Consider the following 22878-nt stretch of genomic DNA (forward strand, 5'->3'; position numbering starts at 1 on the left):
GTCCACTGTGCCTCCCAGGTATGTGACTTCCCATCTGTGCCACCTGGAAACATGAATTTGAAGTTGGGGAAAACCAGCACCACCTGCCAGAGAGCTCCCAAAATCCCAGATGTGTTTGGTTTGTCTGAAAAAAGAAAATGAATAAGGTATGGACTTAGAAGAAAAATTATGGAAGTTTTGAGCTTTGTCCCTGATAGGAGCTGGTGGGCAGGGCCTTCCCAGGGTCGCTGTCACTCAGGACTTGCTGCAACCAGCTCCCTCCAAAACCAACTTGACCCTGAAATTCATCATTCAAGTTGACTAAAGGCCCCCAGGCATGGCTCAGTCCATCCGTGAGTCAGGAACACAGCCTCAGGCACAGGTGGAAGGCAAAAACCTAGCTTTTCAACGTTTGGCTGGGTCTTGGTATAAGGAAAATGAGTGGCGCAGGCTGTTTCCCCCGTTCCTGCTGCTCGCCTCTGCAGCTGCCACCTGCTGTCTTGCTTTACTTCCAGGTTCATTGCCCACACGTGAAAATGTGTTGGTGCAAAAGGTACTTGGGAGCATGAGCATGGGGCATGTACACCTGTAATTGCAGACACCTGGGCCGAGAAGTGGGGGATAAAAGTGGCTCCTCAGTTCTGGCATTTACGATGGTGTCTCTCTGAGATGAGACAGACTAGAGATGAGACTGAGAGGAGAATGCCTGAGAGAAGAGAGAGAAATTGCAGAGATTGTGGGGGTTGGGGGTTTGGCTTTGCCAGTCTCCCATCCCCCTGCCTTCCTGATCAGCCTGCCCACTGGTCTGCCTATGTACTTGGTTACCTGCTTCAGCATTCAAGTCCTGTCAAATCTATTGAGGCCTCCAGGACTCTATTTTCTGTCTGCCCAAATTGGCAGTGAATCTGTCCGCCCTGTGCCTGCTGGCCCCCAACACTTGGGAATATCATAGGCATTAAAACAGTGGGGAGATTTGTGAGGGCACACCGTGACCTCCTGGCCAGCTGTTAATGTTTAGGGAAGTCAGTTGATCATACTGGAAGTTTGGAGTCTAGACAAAAGGGGTGTAGGTGAAGCTGCGTGGACTCATGTTCCTTCTTTGCAATTTCATTGACATTTATGTCATCTGTGATTGGGCTTACACATAACGGGATTTGAAATGGGGACTTCATATAGTTCTCATCAACAGCTCAAAAAAAGCAAACTTTTTTTCCTGGGTTTCATTTCTATGAACTCACCTTCTTTTTACCTTTTCTCCTCTCTCCTAAAGGCTCAGGTCTCCTGAAGAGAAGAGGCAGGCCAGCTTGACGCAGTAGCGGAGTTTAGGAGGACATGCGGGTGGCTGGGTCTGTGTGTGGGCCATACTCTTAGGAGAGGTTCATACTCACAGAGATCCAGGCCAGGGGACATAGGAGCTATGTCAGCACCAAGGAGGAGATTCACAGGACACTGGGTGTTCTTCTCAGATGAGCGTGCTACATGGTGTCAAGGGGGAAAAATATTTTCTAGGCGATCATATCTCTGAACTCAAGGTAAAGGACACAGGGCAGAAAGCCTGTCTAGAATTTTGGAATGAGTTCTACATATGTTTTCAGCAATGCAGCTGCAGTTAAGTGAACATTTTGTGATGTTATCACTGTTCAAGGTTGTTCTCTTGGATACTATTCATCATCAAATTTAGGCCAACTTCTTTCAAGCCTTGCTAGGCCTGTGTGTTAATGCAGAGGATGGGTCTTCAGGGCCATCACTTGAGCTGCTAGCCAGAGAGGATGCTGCTGGTACCCACCCCAGGCCCCTCACCAGGTTGGTGTACCTGACCCCAGCTCCTGGGGATGTTGGCTGCTAAGAGTTCACATCTGCATTTCTCCCGACCTCTCTTTCTCTTTTTACCTACTTATTTGTCAACAATGTTTACTGTTTATTCTACATTTTCTCCAACCAGTAAAAATTGAAGACCTGTAATGTTCTCTTCATTATCCTGAAGTGTATCTATAAGATATCCTGCTGTAACTATAAGGAAGTCCATGGATTTGATTTCCTTTAACTGAGTTATAGTTTCTTGATGAAACCCCATGCTTCCTCTCCTGTGCTCTCCAGCCCAATGCAGCAAAACAGATTGGTATTCTTGGCTTAAAGCCTTAAAGGCCTTTAACTGTCCCCAGATTGAAACTATCTGTGACATGACATAACGCTGCCTGTGATCTCGTTCCTTCTAGTTCCCCGCTGCATCCTGTTTCAGGTCTGGGCTGGTCTTTGGGGGGAGAGTCTGAAACATGCTCATCAACATTTCTTTGCAATTCTGTGTGCACTATTTCTGGATCTGCCCTGGGCCCTTTGGAAGACTAATACTCTGGTGCAGCTTGAAGGGTTCTGAATATACCCTTCAATATATGCATAGGAAACAGGATGAAAGCTGGAGAGGAGGAGACAGATGGAAGAGCAGTGAAGCACAGACTAGGTTCAGAAGAAGAGTGAGGTCTAGGCATAGCATGGTGATGGTGGAACCCAGAAGTCCCGTACAACCTATGTATGGAGGAGATCTGCCTTCTCTGGACCCCAGTGAGGAGTGGAGTGTGGATATTTGCTGTGAGAAGAGGTGAAATTAGCAGTACCTATTGCTGCATAAGAAGCCACTGAAGATTTAGTGACTTAAGCAACATGCTTTGCGGTTGCTCACAATTCCCTAGTTACGTGGGTGTTTCTTCTGCTGGTTCTTCTGGGTCCCTCGCATGACTGTGTCAGGAGATAGCAGATGGGAGGTCGGGCTCAGGGGAACAGTTGGGCATCTCTTGAATCTTCAAGGAGGACAGACAGCGCCTCTTCATGTGAGGAAGTAGTCGAGGGCCACAAGCTCCAGGGATAGGACTTGCTCCTGCCTTCTGGCTCCCATCTGAGCCAGAGTGAGACTGGCTGAGGATGCAAGAGCCCCGATGTGCAGGGAGCATTCATATATTGACCAACCACTCCCTCCATGGAATTCAGTGAAGGAGTTGGAACTCACAGTATTCTGGATGGTGGAAATACGTTTTTTAAAAACTGCCATTTGAAGAGAATGAATGCCCCTTAGAATGTGGAGAGAGATTAGGTCTCCTGAAGAATGGAATGAAGACAAGGATTTGAAAGAATGGTGGCAGGATGATCATAATGAATCTTGAATTGCTTAGAAAATGCAGGATCATATGAGCTGAATATGTGTGGTGAGGTGGTGTGTGTGTACTTTTTGGTGCCTACTATTCAGAGTGTTTTCAATAAGCATTATTAAAGACAATGATGAAAAGTAGAAAAAGCAAGCCCCTAAAAGAATTTAGCACTCTATAATTACAAAAGGAGAAGAAACCAAATTCCTTTGAAATGAAAATACATCCTTTATATTGGTTCTCATATTCCCAAGTGGGCTAATAATTCATTTGATTTCTTTCTTTTATGCTAATGCTACTGATGAAATTATTGAAAATTGTATACAATTAAAAGTAGAAAAGGGAACAAATGCTCAATTTGATGCAATTTCTGTTTATGATACAGATTTTTCCAACTGAACTCACCTCCCCCCTACAAAAAGAAAGAATGGTTTCAAGGACCAGAGAGAATGGTTTCAATGCCCCAGGCCAGAGATCAGGAGAACTGAGTATAACTGACTTCCACACTTACTCATCATCTGATGTGGCCTAATTTCCCCTCCTGAGGTCTGCTTAGAAAGGAGAAATTCAGACAGAATTGGGGTGAGCCAACCTAGGAAACTCACCGGTCCTATTTGTTTTTCTTTTGTATCAGGCTATCAACCTAAACATTGACTCTATCTTTTTTAAATGTGTTTTGAGATAACATTGGTTTACAACACTCTATAAGTTTTAGAGTATAGGTTCACATCTCCACACACGTATGCTATCACATCACATCCACTACCCAAACACCAGTAATCCTGTTGGGTCCCTTCCCCACTTTGCTGCCCACTCTTCTCCTTCTCCTTGGGTAACCCCAATATTGTAGTCAGATTTCAATTTTGATTCAATTTGTTTTTGTCTGTTACTGTCCACTGTTTCTTTGTATTGCACATATAAGTGATACAATTTTGGATCTGTCTTTTTCCTTTCAACTTGTTTTGTTTAGCATAATTTTCTCTGTTTCCTTCCATGTCATTGCAAATAGCAAGAGTTCATCTTTTATTAATAGCTGAGTAACATTCCATTATATATATACCACATCTCCTTACTCCAAGTATTGCTGGATACTTTGGTTGTTTCTGTAACTTGGCTATTGCAAATGGTGTTGCAATGGACATAGGGCTACAGGTATTAGTGATTTTGCATTCTTTGGTTAGATACCATGGAAAGGGATGGCTGGATCATGTGGTAGATCTATTTTTAATATTCTGTGAAACCTCCATACTGATTTCCGGAGGAGCTAGACTGGTAAATATTCCCACCAACAGTGCACAAGTGTTCCTTTTTCTCTGCATCTTAGCCAATACTTGCTGTTTCTGATCTTTTTAATACAGGCCATTTTCTCAGGTGTGAGGTGGTATTTCATTGTGGGTTTGATTTGCATTTCCCTCATGATAAGGGATGAAGACTTTTTTTTTTGGCCATCTGTATGGCTTCTTTGGAGAAGTATTTATTTAGCTTTTTAAATTATCCCTTTATAACCTCAAGGATTACCATTCTCTGATCCTCTGAGTCCTCTTTCCTTTCAAATCCTAAGCATTAAAAAAAATATATTTAGGCCATGGATTGAGAGGTAGAACTGTTCTCTTCTTCTTTGTTGATATGCTGTAGTGAAGTTGGGCTTCCCTTTTTTTTCAGGGAGAATGTGGGTGTGAGGAGAGGATGACACACCTGCCATGCTTTGCACAATCTGCCAGGATTGTTTACATTTATCAGTGTTTTTCCAGAGATATAGGATCCACCTAGGGTTTGCCGAAAGCACATTTTTTAAGGCCCCCATTTCTAATTTGTACAGTAACCACCTTAATTAGTTATTGTGGATACCAGTTGTTATGGGGGCAGGAAGTACTCATTTGGGGAAAAGATTGGAGAAGAGGAAATATAGAAAATGAGCTAAATCACAGATTAATCAGTTTTTCTTGCATAAAAAAACTTTGACACCTCTGTGGTTGATAGGGACACACTTTCCTCTGTATGCCTTAGAGTCTGTAGGTAGGCTACAGGTCAGCTGATTGGGCAGCCCAGGTTGAAGGCGCACTGGCCATGGTTGAAGTTCTTTTCAGGAAAGCAGCCAAACCACAAATCCCAGCTGGAGTCTGTGTGCTTGTCACAACCACTAATATCCCAAGACAATCAGATAAATGTGCCCAAAGGCAATGGGTTGGGGTCTGCATTTTCTAGAAATGTGCCCAAAGGCAATGGGTTGGGGTCTGCATTTTCTAGAAAGAGTTGCTTGGATGCCAGTCGGCAGGTGGCATGGACAAACAATCTTTTTTTCTTTTTTTAAAGATTTATTTATTTATGCACACAAGAGCTAAGGTGTAGGCCAGAGGTGGTGGGGGTGGGGGGTGGGGGGTGAGAAGATTCACTAGAGACAGAGGGGGGAGTAGAACAGGCAGATCAACTGAAATACACTGCTGAGGGGAACAGTGGGCGAGAGAGGAGAGGTCTGCTGCACCTTATGTGGGTCAGCTCCTTGGCTGGGGATCGAATTTGAATTCGTGATGCACTGGTTGCTGATAGCTTCACAGTGCTGAGACTTAACCCCTTGCATTCTTATTACAGCAAAGGCCACAATTGGTCATATTAATACACCTACCCAATTCTTAGAAGAGTGCTTCTCCCTTGAATAGACTTGCATCATAACAAGCAAGTTCCCTAGAAGTGTGATTTTCATGTTGACAGTGACTGGCTAAACTTCTGGAACAAGATTGATTTTTCTCCATCTCCCTCTTACTACCTTGAAATGTCTGGGAGACAATGGCTCCCAAGTAGGGGATCTGCCAAGTGATGACAGCTTCCACTGCCCAGGCCTCCGTTCCCTTCTCTGTAAAGGAGAGATTAAAGGGTGTGATCTAGTAAAGTCATTTCTAGTCCTAAGTTTCATTAATTGCTGAGTTATTCATGATGAAACAGTCTCTATTCTTGCTACCCCACCCCAACCAACCACGGGCTTTGTAGTTCCGGCCAATCTAAACCAGAGCCAACTTCTGGTGTGGGTGTGGCAGTGAGCTAGGTGTGGTCTTATGCTGAAGACTCAAAAGTAAACAGAACAGGGCTGGGAACAGCCAGGAACCTGTGTCCCGCAGAGGAATGTACATGATGGGGTAAGGTGGTGCAGTCTAGAGGGGCAAGGACCCTTCCCTTCTCAGCCTAGTGTCCCACATCACATTTACTACCACAGTCCCCTCCACTTCCAACCCCCATTGTCCTGCTCCCAGAAATAAGGTAGGGTGTGGAAACTGGAGAAACTCACCTTAATTAGCTGGCTTGAAACTTTGTAAGCAGAGGGCGTGGCTGTTTCTGCAAACATCTTACACAGGACTGGACAGTTATGAGGGCCTTCCTGTGATCTTTCAACCTTCTGACACAACACAGCAGGGTGGGGGAGGGCCCAGGGATTCTCATTACTGAGGCAGGACTTTGTTCTAGTTCTAATTTTTATTTGTGATGTCGTGTTGAAATGGTAGCAAATTTACAAGTTTCAAAATAACACAAAGAACTTTATACCATTCTTCCAGATTCTCCAATTGTTACCATTTGGCGACATTTGCTTTGTCCTTCTCTTTTTATACATATACATAGGTGTATATGTATATACCTTTGAGAGAAGTTTGCAGACACGATACCTGACCCTGAGATACCCCCATGCGTGTGTCCTGAGGACACTTAGCAATCCAGTCTCAATGGTCACAATCATGGAAGGACAGGGACGCAGACTGCTGTCCACTTTCGAGTCCACACAGGGACAGGCAAAGCCCTCGCCTGTCATGCCTTCTTAGTGTCACTTGACCTGGAAAACTCCCCAGTCTTTCTCATTTTACCTAGAAAGAGTAATAAAAAACAGCGCTTTGAGGAGGTGACATTTGAGCTAAAATCTGATGGTAGAGAAGCAGGCCAGTGCAGACACCAAACAGGTGAGTCCAGAAAAGAACCACATAAGCGTGCTCTGAGGCAGGAAGCTGCTCACGCTCTGAAGTTCCTCAGTGGAGCATTGGGGCTGGAGGCAGGTGAAGGAGACTGGGGTTGCTGGATATTGAGTAGATGCTGCCCACCCCAGACCTTGAACACCCTCGTAAGTTTGTATTTTATTCAAAGGGTAATGGAAGATTTTACAGGGATATACATGACACCTTATACTTGATTAAAAGATGAGCTGAGCCACTGCAAAGGGAAGAGGTTTTGAGTCAGCAAGGACGGAAGCATAGAGAACAGTCTGGAAGATACTGTTGTGGTCTAGGAAAGCGAGGCCAGTGGTCAGGGCTGCAGTGGTGGTGGGAGCGGGGAGCTGGAGCAAGAGAGAGGCAAGTGACAGGTGCGGGTTGAAGGCGGTAACAAAACTGCAGTCCAGGCTTGTCCCCATTCCCAAACTGTACTAACATGAACATAGGCACATTGTTGGGGGGCCCTTGGCTGAGGGAGATGAATAGAGAGCTTGTCAGAGACATGTGGGAGAGCCATGGGTGGGAGGGCTGTGGATTTTGGAGGCCAACGGATACCATTCTAAAGCGGCAGTTTTGATTAGTTCCCAGTGAAGGGCAAGACACCCCTTCATTTTGGTGATGGTCTTCATTCGGGCAGCACCAAAATGTCTTCGTGTTATGAAATAGTGATAGATTATTTTCCTTTACAGTCTTACTTGAAAAAGGTTACATATTGAGAATTGTTAATTAAAAAAAAAATGCTGACCACAGGGCGCAGTCTGCAAGGAGGATGTCTAAGGGTGACCATGGGCTTGTCTCAGAGCTGGCAGGGAATTTGGGACTCTGGGAGATGCAGGGTCTCTCTTCCTGGAAGAACAAGAGAGGGAGAAGTTTCACAGAGGGGTAACACTTCATCCACTGTAAAGAGGGTCATATGTTGAGATATGACGAATGATTGAATACAAGAAGAGAATCCTAAAGGGTGGCAAACCCACCACATGGACCACAAGGCTATAGGCAATTCCAGTGCCTAAGGCCCTTGCTCTGTAAACCCTGCTGAATTTATCCGCTTGCAGAAAATCTCCGTGTTGGGCCGCAGCCGCCACTTGAGCACAACAGCCACGAGAGGGCAGCATTCACCCACTGATGATCCGTTTTCCTCCCGTAGCTTTTTTTATTTTAGTCTGTGCGTAGCGCATTCTGACGGTGTCCCCTGAGTTAGCACCTGACTTCAGGAAAGAAGGCTTGCAAGCCCGACTCAGGGTGCTGTCTCAGGTTCTAGGAAAATCCACCTCCATGACTCTTGTCTTCGTTATTCCGAGAGACCCGGGAACCTGGTGTTACTCAAGGGAGCACACGCCCATAGATGGCAGCAGCCGCCCATCATTCAACTGCTTCAGCAGAGAGGCTCAGAACCAGACCTCCTGAGGACGCAAAGAAAGGCCCATTAAGGAAAGCAGAGACCGTCTGTTCAAATTATTTATTTGGAGTTTTATTGATGTGCCACTAGTTTACATAACTGTATAACTTTGGGAGTACAGTTCTCACCTCGTATGTGAACACAGCTCATCCTTCACCAAAGCTCCAGTGCCACACCCCGTCACTTCCTCTCCTGCCCCTCATTCTCTCTGGCAGCCAACCTGGTATTCAGAGTCTAGGAATTATATTGTTTGCTTTTCTGGGTTGTTCAAAACAGAGACCTTCTTCTTCTTCTTCTTCTTTTTCTTCTTCTTTTTAAAAAAATATTTATTTAATTTATACAAGAACCGGGGTACAGGCCAGATGCGCAGGAGGGTGAGAGGATTTACCAGAGACGGAGCGGGGAACAGAACAGGCAGACTGATGAAACACATTGCTGAGGGGAGCAGTGGGAGAGACAGGAGAGGTCTGCCTCGCCATGTGGGATTCTCACGGGCTGGCTGGGATTGAACCCGCGCTGCAGAGGCTGTGGACAGTTTCACAGTGCTCCGTTCAATGGCCTGTGCCACCAGGGAGGCACAAAACAGAGCCCTTCTTACAGCAGGTGACAGTGAATGGGTGGATACCCTTGTGGACAAGTCTGGGTTCTGCCTTCTCCTTCCCCTCCACTCTCCACCCCTCTGCTCTCTCACTCCCTTTTCCTGTTCTTGTTATAGGACAGGGAGAGGGGCAGCCCAAACCCCGCAAACCTGCCTATTCTAAATGGGTTCTGCCATCCGCCGCATCAACACAAAACATATGAGACTTTAATGGGAAGGAACTTTAATAAAACTAGGAAACAATACAGGTAAGACAAAGAGTCTAGTTTCTAAATGAAGCACCCAAAGTTACCCATCCCCTCGTGGGTAAAAGTCCATCCATATGGGATCGGCCCAGAGCAAGGCCCCAAAGCCTGCCACAAGTCTAAAGCATCTTCCAGTGGGGACCCACAGAAAAGAGTCAGAAACAACCAAACAAGCCCGGAAGGAAAAGAGCAAAATCAACATCAAGATAAAAGCTGCCATGGTCACCTCCCCATGGGTCTCACCCACATCTGTGTCACCCAGTCCACGACCAAAAGACAAGCGCAGCTTCTTCACGTGTCTCTAGGCTCCATGCGCCTCCTCCAGGTCTCCTGGCTCCATCCTGCTTCCTTCCTCAGTCTCTTCTTCAGCTTCTCCTCTTCCTGCTCAGCTCCACCCTCCCTTGGGTGGGGCAGGGAACCTCCCCCTTTCCTGGGGACCACCCTGTTACATTCTCAAACCATCTATTTCCTTGCTCAGGGTTGTCTTTGGCAGACAGAGACATGCATATGAGGTAATACTTCTTTTGTTCCATTGGCTAGCAAGATGGCAATCCTCTTTTGTGATGAACATTTCTCGTCCAAGGTGTACTTGGAGTGGAGTAAGGGGCTATAAATCTGCAGATGCCCGACTGCTCTTACTGGCACCTGCTCCTCCCTGGTGCTTACTCTCTGCTGCTATGAGGTTCATCATTCACCATTAAGCATCTCATTATCACACTAGCATCCCACTCTTACAATCACCATCATCACTAACACATAACATTACCATTATCACCATCTTCACCCACCACTGTCATGTCATCATCATGACCTTAACCACCATCAGCATCACCAATACTACCACCACCACCATCACTACCACCATTACCACCTCCATCATCATCACTACCAGCATTACTACTACCACCATCATCATTATCACATCACTGTCACCACCACCTTTATCATCACCACCACCATCATCACCATCACCACCACCATCACCACCATAATCACCATTGCCACCATCATCACCATTATCTTCACTGTCACCACCACCACAGTAAATCTCAGCAGTTACTCTGTATTAGACATAGTGTAACAGCATTTAAAAATCATATTAATTAGCTAACCACTCTGAGTTTATACTTATAGACAAAAGGAAGGTGGCGATTGGATTTGAGCTTAGAGATGAGAGACTAAGAACTTGATTTCTGCTCTCAAGAACTATCTTGCAATCAAAGAATTGTACAGATTTACTTTATTTCGTAGCCCTTCTCCTGATGAACTCTCCCTTGCTAGTTCTGGTCTGGGCATTGGCAGTGATATCCCCACTAACCATTTGCCTCCTTCCTTGAACTCTAATTCTCTGGTCCTGAAATGTCTGGGAGCTGCATCATGTGCTGTCGTCTTTGCTCTGTGGCTTCCCCATCCTGTGTTGTCCTTCAGGTAAGCTTATCTTTAGACAAACTGGACTCCCTGCTGGCCTGCACCCACACATACATGTTTGACTCACACGATTTTGCTCTTAATGGAAAGTCAGCCTCTACTTTTCCCATATTACCCTGATCTTTACCTCCCTTAATGCTACCTGTTCTCCACATTTAGGTCTATATGCATTTTATCTACAAATTCCATTCTCGTCTGTTCAGGCAGAGGTAGAAGTAGGGTCATTTGCCACCTTCCTCCTTGTAACTTTATTATTTTATGTATATTTCTGTTAGGCCATGAGGTAGGGGCTTCATCTCCTTCTCTATGTGATGTAGCTCTCAGACATCACTGAATTAACCACAAACAAAAAATAATAACATTATCAGCTAGCAGTGGACACGATACTCAGTAATTCATTATGATCTCACATTAACTACTTAGTAAGTACTATTACTATTCTCATTCTACAGATGAGGAAATGGATAGAAAGAGGATAAGAGAAGAATCTCAACATCATACAATTTATAAAATGTCAAAACCAGGATTTTAGCTGACACCATCCAGCATGATGCCACTCACAGGGCACTTGACACTGATTAACACTCACAGGCCCTCAGACTCTCCTACCGCTTGGAATTCCTTTCCCCTTCTATTTCTCCTTGATTCTTCTTCATCCTTTACGACTCAGTGGGTCTTTCAGTTTCCATGAGGTGATTGTCTGGCGTGGGCTACCCAGGAGCAGATCCCGAGGCAAGTGATTACAGGTGGTGTGTCTGGCAGGTTAATTTTAGGAAACACTGTGGAGAGTGGGGTAAGGAAAGTGGAGGAGAGTCTGCTGAAATAGGGAGCATGAGGTGTTCGGTGGGTGCTGCTGTGGGCACCAGGGCGCCCTCTGCTGGGAGCTCCTGGGCGGTGGCGACTCACACGCCAGCAGGGGGCAGTCGTGGTTGAGAGCGCTGCTGGGGGCGCTGCTTTTCTCTGGCACTAACACCTGCCCCTAAAGCAGGCCAATTAACCCCGCCTGGGAGATTGTGCTGCCTGCAGAGGCGTCTTTGTGCAGACACCTACCTGGCTGCAGACACCTACCTGGTGGTGGGCATTTGTGGGGGTCCTCAGAATGTTCCCGTTTCTTCTCACCCTACACGGCGCTGCACTTCTCTTTCTGTTGAGTTAGGTGTAGTCATGGTGCCACCCCTGTGTGCTGTTAATTTAGCTCTTGAACCACCACAGGTTCTAGTCCCACGAAGCCATAAAAAGGAATTCGCAGACATTTTAGATAAGTAAGCAGAGAGAAAGTCACCTTGCCCGGCTCATCAATCCCTCTGGTCATTAGCAACCAGTGTGGTGCTCGACGTTGGGAGTTGAGCTGTTAGGCCCTTAGAGAGAAGGACCAAGGGGGTGTGGACAGTGTCTGCGAAGGCTGCCACAGGCCTTGTCTTCCCCGCTGACTCTTCCTTCTCTGGGCTCTCTGGTGCCTCGTCATGCCTCCTGCTACTCCTTCCCTGTCTAGCATCCACCTCCCCTGCTAGGTGGAATGCTCATTGAGGGCTGATGGTGCTTTCTCCTTGATTAACTAGCTCAGAACTTGTGCTCAATGCATGAGGAGTGACAAAATTAGGTGCATGTTCCTACAAGTCCAAGAAGCTCTCATAAATCTTCATTCAGAAACCTTAATTTATGGAGGCATACTCTTGAGTAATGGAAAGAGAAAAAATATTTTCTAGAAGCAGCAGGAACAAACAGCACATTGCTTCATGTAATTTAGAAAATCACCCAGAAAAATTAAAATGCCTAACAAGGAAATGGAAGAGAAGGGAAAGGTTATTAGTAGGCTGGAACCCTTAAGTAAAAGAAGGTAAAAGTGGGAATGAGTTGCAGGTGGTGTGAAGGTGCTTCTCTTCTGAATAAAGAAGGAATCGGGCGGGCGATGTAACCAGAAACAAAATGCCTCGGGGGTAGTTGTAAGTGGCACTCAGGGGAAGGTGATCATTTTGGCATCTTGGTGAACTTGGGTGCTGAAATGGATGAAAGTGTAAATGACCATACATGTGCTCTTTCTTTGAGACTAGGATGGGGTAAAATGCCTTTCCTTATGCCCTAAGAGTTTCTGAAACCCCACATTGCAGCAAGCACGTAATTCCAGATCCCTGCTGTCAGAGATGCCCAGGGAAGAGGGATCGATGAGCCTGTCAAGGTGACTTGGAGTTTTGCTTCTGCTCGCCTTGGAGACTGTGCTGCCTGCAGAGGCCGCAGACACCTACCCGGTGGTAGGTGGGCATTTGTGGTGGTCCTCGGAAGGTTCTGGTTTCTTCTCACCCTGCACAGCACTGCACTTCTCTTTCTGTTGTTAGGTGTAGTCATGGTGACGCCGCTGTGTGCTGTTAATTTAGCCCTTGAACCACCACAGGTTCTAGTCCCACGAAGCCATAAAAAGGAATTCGCAGACATTTTAGATAAGTAAGCAGAGAGAAAGAAACTTTGTTTAAGAAAGTGAAGTTTATTTAAAGGAAGAAAGTAAGGACTCTCAGGTACGCTGTACTTGGAAGGGGCAAGGAAGCCATTGTGGGCCCGTGTCTAAGGGTATTTAAACCTTTTTTTCCCCTCTATTCTAAAAATCTATCATCCTTTTTGTGATTGGCTTTTTCTCCTAGAGCCCAGGAGAATGTGCCCATTTTCCCAGCCTTTACCTCCCCTGTCCAAGGTCTTATTCTCTCAAGTTTTACTGTCTTTGTTTAATCCTCCTGGACTTTCTGACCTCATCTCTGGAGTATGCTGGTCAGCACTTCTTAGAATTTACTGTCCTTATCTCAGAAGCCTCCTTAACTCTTCTGAAGTCCCTGTCTGCCCTGTCCCTGAGTCTGCCTAATTAACCCTAATTTGCCCTGAGACTGAAGGGGACTGCTTTGGCTAATAGAACAAAAGAGGAAGTGGTGTATCAATTCAGGTGAAGGCTTCTATTGACAGTGGCACTGTCTCCTTGACTGGATTGTCCTCATTAGCCTGGGACCCAGAGGAGCCCAGCATGAAGCAGGCCTGCCCTGCCCTTACCTCCAACCCCCAACACCGCCCCCCCCTGCCACCTTCCTACCCCTCCCCACCACGGTACAGTGTCTCTGTGGAGCAGGAAGTGAAACAACTGAGTGTCTAGTGGCTGAGGTCTGGGATGGGTTTTATCACTGCATAGCCCAGACCATGCTGACCACCGTGACAGATTTCAGGATGTGGAAATGAGACTCATAAAGACAAAGAAACCCTACCAAGTTTGTACATTGGGTAAGAAGTGCCCATGCTTGATAGGTCTGTGTTCTGCTGACAAAACACAGGGTAAAGACACCTTGACAGCAGACACTTGATTATTAACTGAGATAAGAGCTGGAAAAAGAGAAGAAAGCAGGAAAGAGTGAGTAAGGAGGAAAGAAAAGGGACAGGAATCAAACAACCACATGGGGTATTTATTAGTCTCTTTAAAATTTCTCCATTTTTTTGCTCATAGTAAAAAAAGGAAAGAGAATATTCTACAAATTAGGTAAAGACATTCCATGCTATTTTATGTTTTTATGTAATTTGTCAGATAAATTTGGTTCTAGAATAAAAAGCATTTGCAGGGCATGGATGTTTTATCATATTTGGAAGAAATAGCCAGTGAAATGCCTACTAGAATCCCCTTTCCAAAAGGTCCTTTGGGCTACAAATAGAAATACAATTTCTTATAGCATTTTGAAATGTCAGCTGTCTCCCCATAATAGTGGTAATGGCCATATTTATCTGGTTTAGAGCTCCTACAAACTCAGAATGACCTATAATACATGGAAAAACAATTTTTGCCTCCTGATGGTGAGTTAGGGGGACTGAATTTATAGAAAAGACAGATGGGGATTGACACCAGGTCACAAGAGACACATGTCAACTTTGCCCCACTCACAATCTGGAACCCTCTACATTCATTAGCAAAACCATTAGGCGCTCTGGAAGAGATATTTATGTTGGCTCTAAGACTTTGTCTCATGCTGACATTGCCTACCAACCTCAAGAATGTGTTTCACAGGCAAATCTTCTGCAAGAAAAAAGGAGACTTAATTCCCATGTGCCAGAATATAGTCATGTTCTGAGATACTGGAGTTAGATATCAACATATAACTTTGAGATGGGGAAACAGAGCAGGTAGAAAAGAATTTGGTGTGGACCCATTTGCTCCAACTCTCAGTTAGATGTCATGGTTCTGGCACAAACCTGGTAAGCACATGATTTAACTTCTCTAATCTTCAACATTTTCATCTGTGAAATTACCTATTTTTTGGGGGTGTTTCAAATCTTTTTGTCAGTAGTCTCTTTTTACATGGGTAAATTTACCAAAAATTCATTTCTCCCCTCCAACTCAAAACATGTTGGCATTTGCTATTCTGTCATTTTAAGGCACCTTTTACATATAAATATATATACTTAGTATATCTAAACCTTTATATATGTAAATATATAAACTATATATAAGTATGTATAAATAAAATAAAATATATTATGTAAAACATACATGTGTGTAGGTTATATATTATATATGTATAAGTAAATTACACACACACACACACACACACACACATTTCAGCTTAGGAAGCTCTTCGCTGGATATCTCCATCCGATACTCCATAGCTTAAATCAAGTTCAAAATATGTGAAAGGAATTTGTTATTTCACTTGATCATATCACGTCCAGCCAGATTTCAGAACAGAAGCTGCATCACTGTGGTCTTACAACCAGTTGACAGTTTTGACCTCCAAGGGCCTTGCCTTTCTCAGGTACATTCCCTGACCCAACCACTCATCTCCCCCGAGCTTCTACTGTTGTCATAGCTCCACATCCAGGAGCCCTGGGTCTTCATGTCCTTTTAGATATTTAAGCTGCTATTTAAAGAACTATCAGGGAAAAGTACAGCAAATGCTCATGTGCCCAGAGTAGAAATCAGTGGTGTTGGTGTAAGTTCAATTTTATAAGAAACTTTTCTCAGGTGATTGCTCTGTGTTCCACTGCAGCCAACAGTGCAGTGCACCCACGTGCCCCACATCCTTGACCTTGGGATCATCAGTCATTCTGGCTGGTGTCTAGCACCATTCTTCTTTATTTCCCAGGGAAACTTCTTTCCCCTCTTTGGTTGTGTTTGAGGATACAAGTTTTTATTGCTGTCTGGTAACCTTTAGCTTGTGCTCATTTTAGAAGAGGAAATAAGAAGATGTTTGGGAGCCCACTGTAGAGTGATCTGGCTGCAGCATTCTGTTGGGGAACTCCTGAGGTTAGTATCTTTAGTTTAGCATTTTTAGGATTTTCTCCTGGCTGGTAAGATTCTCAGAGAAGTTTCTTTCACCTTCCTGTCTGTAGAAAAACTGATTGCCATTGTTGTCACCTAGTGGGGCCTGGGGGTTCCTAACACTTTCTGCATGCTCTCACTCAGTGCATCCCAGCCCACAGATACTCTAGCGTGCCCTCCCCAAGAAGCAACCCCTGTGTTCTGTGGGAGGGATCTGTGGATTCATTCCTTCTTATTCAGCTTTCTACCAAGCCTATTTTACTTTATTTCCGCTGTCTTCAGAGGTAACTGGCCCTATCAGTTCATATCACAAAACTTTATCTCTTTCCGTTTCTAAGTAGGATTCAGTTTCCAGAGAACTGAGTTTCTTTTCTTTTTTTTAAAGATTTATTTTTATTTATTTATGCATACAAGAACTGGGGTGTAGCCCAGAGGTGCAGGGAATGAGAGGATTCACCAGAGACAGAGTAGGGAGCAGAACAGTTGGATCTACTAAAATACACTACTGAGGGGAGCAGCGGGTGAGACAGGAGAGGTCTTCTACACCATGTGGGTAGCTCCTGGCCTGGGGTCGAGCTCATGACATGGTGGCTGGTGATAGCTTGATAGCATTGAGAATTTAACCCCTGCACCACCAGGGAGGCCCCCAAGACTGAGTTTCTTGAGTCAACACTTTCCTCATCTTCTCCCTAGTTTCCAAGATCTCTTCCTGCTTTCTCTTTTACCTCTTGTCCTTGTGGATTTATTCTTAAAATAAAAAGGCACTTTCTCAAAGTTTGTGAGGATTCAGGAGGGACACATAAAAATGCATGTTTGTAGTCTATCATTTTAATCCATAAATTGGTTTATTTTCTGAAATAAACCATAAACGGGCTAAAGGGGTGGTTGGGGGATGGCTGATCTAGACTGGCTAATCTTGGCTGATTTTGGGTTTGCTGGGCATGGTTCTGGGTTTAGATCAGCACTTTTGTGTCTCCAAGACTCCTTGGAGCAGTGGGCTACCCAGGGAAGGTTCTAGTGAAGATGGCAGAATGTGCAAGCACAGCTCAAGCCTTCGTACCATATCTACTTGCACACCATTGATCAACGTAGCGAGGGTCTTTGCAAGTTCACATGGCAAATGTTCAAATGTCGAGACAGGTGAAGACTTGGGAACCATAATACTATCTCCTGCAGATGATTGTGCCACACTATGTTTGTAGACCTCTGATGGAATGTTTCCTTATCTTTTTATTATTTTTACTGTATACCAATCAATATGTTTTATGTGAACAAAATGTCTGATGATGAAGCAATTTTTGAGAAATATTTTGCCTAGAAAAATTAATTCTATCTCATTCCTAATAGAAGATTACTGAGACCGCTAAGTCTGTTGGAGGAAAACTTTGTGACTCTACAAAAGGAGGAGGATTAGTATATGGCATTTCTCAAATTTAGGATATAGATTCCCCTTCTTTGTTTTGTTTTTCATTTTTGGAAATATTTCTAGTGTATTAACATAAATTATTTTGGTAGCTATTAGCATAAAGTTCTTTAATGTTTTGAGAAGTAACCATTACATGTCTATGTTCTAAGAATTAAAAAAAAAAAACTGGAGCTAGATGTTGAATGTTTGAAATAAATTGTAAATTTTAAATATTCTCAGTTTTCTTCTTCTTCCTTTCCTTCTCTTTTAACATTGCAGAAACGTTGGTTTACAATGTTCAGAGGTATAGGATCAGTCTCCTCAGAAATACATTACCCTACCACATCTACCACCAAGGCATCCACAGTCTATTGGGTCCATAGTCTCTTGGGTGCTCTTCAGGCCCTGTTCTCTACTCCTCTCTTCCCCTCTGGTAACCTCAATGCTACAGTTAGCATGCTAAGATTTATTGATTTGGTTTTGTATGACCCTTTATTTTGTCTCTCTATATTCCACATAAATATGTGGATGTTTGTTTTCCCCCTTCTGACTGATTCAGATTAGATTTATTCCCTAAAGTTCCATCCAAATTGTCACAAACAGCAGGAGTTCATCTTTTTAACAGCTTAGTAGTATTCCATTTTGTATATATACTACATATTCTTTATCTACTCATCTGTCCTTGGACATTTAGGTTGCTTGCATAACTTGGCTGTTGTAAAAAGTGATGTAATGAACATAAGAGGACATTTAGCTCTTCAAATTAGTGTTTTTGCATTCTTTGGGTAGATTCCTAGGAATATCTACCCATTTTTTGATAAATACCTAGGAATAGAATTGCTGTATCATATGGTAGAACTATTTTTTAATATTTTGAGACATCTCCGTAGTGTTTTCTTCAGTAGCTGGACCAATCTACATTCCCACTAGCAGACTATAGAGGTTTCTTTTACTCCATATTCTTGTCCATGTTTGTTTCTTTCTTTTTTTTTTTTTTTGAAATGGGCCATTCTCACAGGGATCAGATGGGATCTCATTGTAGTTTTGATTTGCATTTATCTGACAACAAGGATAAGAAGCTTTTTTTTTAATGCTTGTTAGTCATTTTGTGTCTTCTTTGGGGAAGTGTCTATTTACCTTCTCTGCCCATGTTTTGATTATTTTATTTTTTTTCTTTTTGTTGAGATATATGAGTTGTTTGTAGATTTTGAGTTCCCTTGTTGAATCCTTAGGCAGAGCTAGTGATCCATGAAGACTTCAGGAAGTGAGGAGTGTGCACCACTGTTCAAACCAACTAGTGTAGAATAAAGGCATGCCTTTGTGTGGCCTCATCTGCATGTGCCCTATTAGTTTAATGCTCCCCAGCATTTCCTCTGCACTCATACCCTCCCAGTCAGTTTCCCGTGCTATGCCCTCTGCTGGGCCATTGTTTTGTCCCTCACAGTTCTCACTTATTCCTTTTAGTTTCTTTAACCACAATCACCAACTCCCTTCCCAATTTCCCAATCTACATGAACCACCTTAGCTATTTCTTTTATAAAGGGATCATGATGATGCCTTCCCACCTAAAGAATCAGGGCATCTCACAGGATAGGGAAATCGGTGGGTAAATGGGATTTGAGGTCTCATAATCTAGGTTTGATTGCAAATTTATTTCATGTCACTCTTGGTTTAAAGGCATGAAGCCATTTGAACAGGGTGGGAGGTGCAGAAAGTATGTAGGAACTCACATGTCTTTATAAGCAATTTACTGTTGTTCTTACAGCTTCTGTACTTCCCAGAATGCCGGGACAGTCAGGGTACTGGTTCCCTGAGGGGTCTTAGTCCATTGCCATTTGCAGGTTGTGCCCTTCGCATTTTAAACGGAATCATTAAAAGAGCATATGGCTCCATAATGGATGAGCAGCGAGGCAGAGCAAGACCCCACTTAATGTGGGGGGTCATGGGAGGGTGCTCGTGAGAATTGGAGCTTGTATTCAGGAAAGTCACACAAAGGCAAAGGCACATTCTAAGTTTCTCAGTGTGCAGAGAAAAGGCAGCAAGGATGGCCACGAGGTCAGTGTTTGCGGTTTAGAGTCTGTTCCCGCCGAGCTGCTCTTCTCTCCACAGCCAGCGGCAGGCTAGGCAGCTGGGCCTGGACTGCTGGGGGTCGGGGGTGGGGGTGGGGCCTGCATTATAGACAACTGCATGATTCCAACCAATGCCCTCTATCCAAAATGTGTCTAAAACCCTCTCAAAGTCTTATCACTTGTCTCTCTCTTTCCATTCCTCTAATCTCTTAAATACATCTTTAGGCATGTTGCTTCTGTGTTTAAACAGTGTGTAGGTGGGTCTCCCTGGTAGTGCAGTGGTTGAGCGCTGGGTTGCTAAGCTGCCCGCAGCCTGTGCAGCGCCGGTTCTATCCCCTGTTGCCGGCGAGGGTCCCACCTGGCCCGCAGATCTCTCCTGCCACAACCACTGCTCCCCTCAGCAGTGCATTTCATCAGTCTGCCTGTTCTGCTCCCCGCTCTGGCTCTGGTGAATTCTCTCACCATCCTGTGCTTCTGACTACCCAGTGCTTGTATAAATGAATGAATAAATCTTAAAAAAAAAAATTGAATAAACAGTGTGTAGGTCTACGACCACGACTAATGTGGCCCACAGCCCCCTGGCACCACACAGTGTCCCACCTTTGGCCTGGCACTTCTCACATGGAGTCTGTAGGCTTCTGAGATCCTGTGCTCTCCCAGGCTCCTTTCTTGTCCCATGTGTGGAACAGCTGCTTTGCGTCCCCTCCTTGTCACATCCCTTAGCCTAAAATCATAGCAGAGGTGGGATCAGCTGTGGGCAGGTGGTCCCGCCCTCACCAGGGTAGGTGCCCCTCTGTGGTCCTGGCAGCACAACAGCCTAGACCTTCGGACTATTGCTTTCTGACTCCAGCCTCCCTGGAGCCTTGTCTGGCACATACACCTGAGACACCACGATGGGTTTCTTGAAAGAGGGTGTGATTTGATGACCAAGACATGGTATGAAAATTAGTTCATGTCATTGTTATTTTGTACCATTACTACACTTAAAAAATTCCATACTGTGTTTTAATATCAGGTGCAATAGGTATTTTAAAAAAGATTTATTTATTTATGCATGCAAGAGCTGGGGTGCGGGTGAGAGGTGCGGGGGATGAGAGGATTTGCCAGAGACAGATTAGGGAGCAGAACAGGTGGATTAACCTAAATACGCTGCTGAAGGGAGCAGCGGGAGAGTCAGGAGAGGTCTGCTGTGCCATGTGGGTAGCTTCCTGGCTGGGATTGAACTCATACTGCAGTGGCTGCCAATAGCTTCATGGTGCTGAGACTCAACCCCTTGCACCACCAGGGAGACCCATCAAGTACAATAGGTATTTTTCCAAATGATCATAACTATTTGTTTATTCTCCCAAATGAATTTTAGCATCTTAAAAAGCGGTTGTATTTTGAATGAAACTCAAATAGATCTATAGATTAACTTGAGACAAATTAACATTTTTAACATATTTATCCTTCTCATATAAGATTTAGGAAGTTCTAGTTATACAGGTCATTTACCTTTCCTCTCACTAAAGTTTTCTGATTTTTCATAAAGACTCACATTTTTCTTTAAAAAATTTTATTAAGGTAATATATATATATAAAACGTAAAATTTGCTATTTTAACCATTTTTAAGTGTTCAGTTCAATGGCATTAAGTGCATTCATTTTATTGTGAAACCATCAGTGCCACCCATCTCCAGAACTTTTTCATCTTCCGAAATTAAAACTATATCCATTAAATGACTACTCATACCCTCCTCCCCCAGCCTCTGGAAACCACCATTCTGCTGCCTCCCTGACTCTGATGTCTCATGTAGTTGGGATCATACGATCATACAGTATTTGTCCTTTCATGTCTGACTTGTTCCAAGGTCCATCCTTGTAGTAACATGTCTCAGAATTTCCTTACTTTTAAAGGCTGAAAATACTTCATTTTGTATCTATAATATTATATATAATATAATATGTAGATGCTACATTTCACTGGTGGTCACTTGTTTGCTTCCACCTTTTGGCTATTGTGCTGAATACTGCTGTGGACCTGGGTGTACAATGCACAGGCTTTTTAAAGACTATCATGAGGAATTTTACTGCTGTTAGGAGAGGAATTTTTCCCTTTATAAATTCAAATTGTTTTTTACTAGTGAATCGGAAAGCTATTGATGTTTGGATTTTTGCTCTGGATTGCACCATGCTGTGAGCAATCATATTTATTCTCATTGTATTTAAGTTATTTCTTCATTAAGTTGTTTCTAGACATATGAGAACATCTTCTACAAATAAGGATCCTCTTGTCTTTTTCTTTCCCTGCTAACTTGGCAGTACATTGGTGTGAATTCTTAGGAGATCATGTTTTTTTTTTTTTTTTTTTTGTATTTATTTCCAGGACTCAGGACTCTAAAAGGCACTTAGGAGCCGGTGAACAAGCAATGGTAGATAACTCTTTGTGTCTCACATTGGGGTATGTCAAATGTGACACCAATTTTATTTCCTTTTTTGTGTGCATGTATTAGTGACCAACAATTATATACTATCTTGCTGAGGTCAGAGACCTTTCTGAGCACTTTGAACAGTGTTGGGCCGAAGTGTGCTGTGTCAGAGGGCTCAGGTCGCTTCTGTCATCTTCTCAACCTCTTTTGGAACTGTATTGCAGGGACATTGCTCAGCCCTCTAGGGGGCTGCCTTTGCCTTGGCATCTTGTCCACACCACAACTTCCAAAGGTAAGAAAGAATGGAAATGATCACCGGGAGTGGAAGGAGTGGGGGCTGACGGAGGAGAGAGAAGAGAGTGAAAGAGAGAGACTGAATCTTCCCAGGACCTCTCTCATTATGCCCAGGATAGATAGATACTTTCCCAGAAGTCTAGTACACACTTTATATGTCATTGGCTGGAAATGGGCCCTAGGTCCACAGAGTGTGAGGAAAGCTAAGAAACTGTTTGTCTATTATTTGCACTTGGGTCAGGGTTCAAGGTAGTTGGGAAGGGCTGGCTGGATTTTCAGATGAGAATTTCTTTATATGAGAGTCCAAAGAGGACTAGTAGAAATTCCATTGAACTCTGAGGTTTTGACTGTTTCTATGTGCTTTCTCACACACACACACACACGCACACGCACATGCACACACACACGCACACATGGTCACACATTTCTTGTTTCTGGAGGCCATGTCCCACAGCTTTCATCAGATTCCTAATGGGGCCAGTGACAACAAACTATTATCATTTCTAAGTAGAGATGCTGAAATGTCAGTACAACTCTGTGAGCTTCTATTGAGATGAAATGCAGATCTACATCTTGAGATTTCTACATCCTTATTTTCAACTGGATGGGGCAGTGGGCGGCTAACTTTACATTCAATGGGAGAAAAAGATAAGTGATGGAGGAGGATAAA

The sequence above is a fragment of the Talpa europaea genome (assembly GCF_964194135.1).
Source record: "Talpa europaea genome assembly, chromosome: 11".
Lineage (NCBI taxonomy): Eukaryota > Metazoa > Chordata > Mammalia > Eulipotyphla > Talpidae > Talpa > Talpa europaea.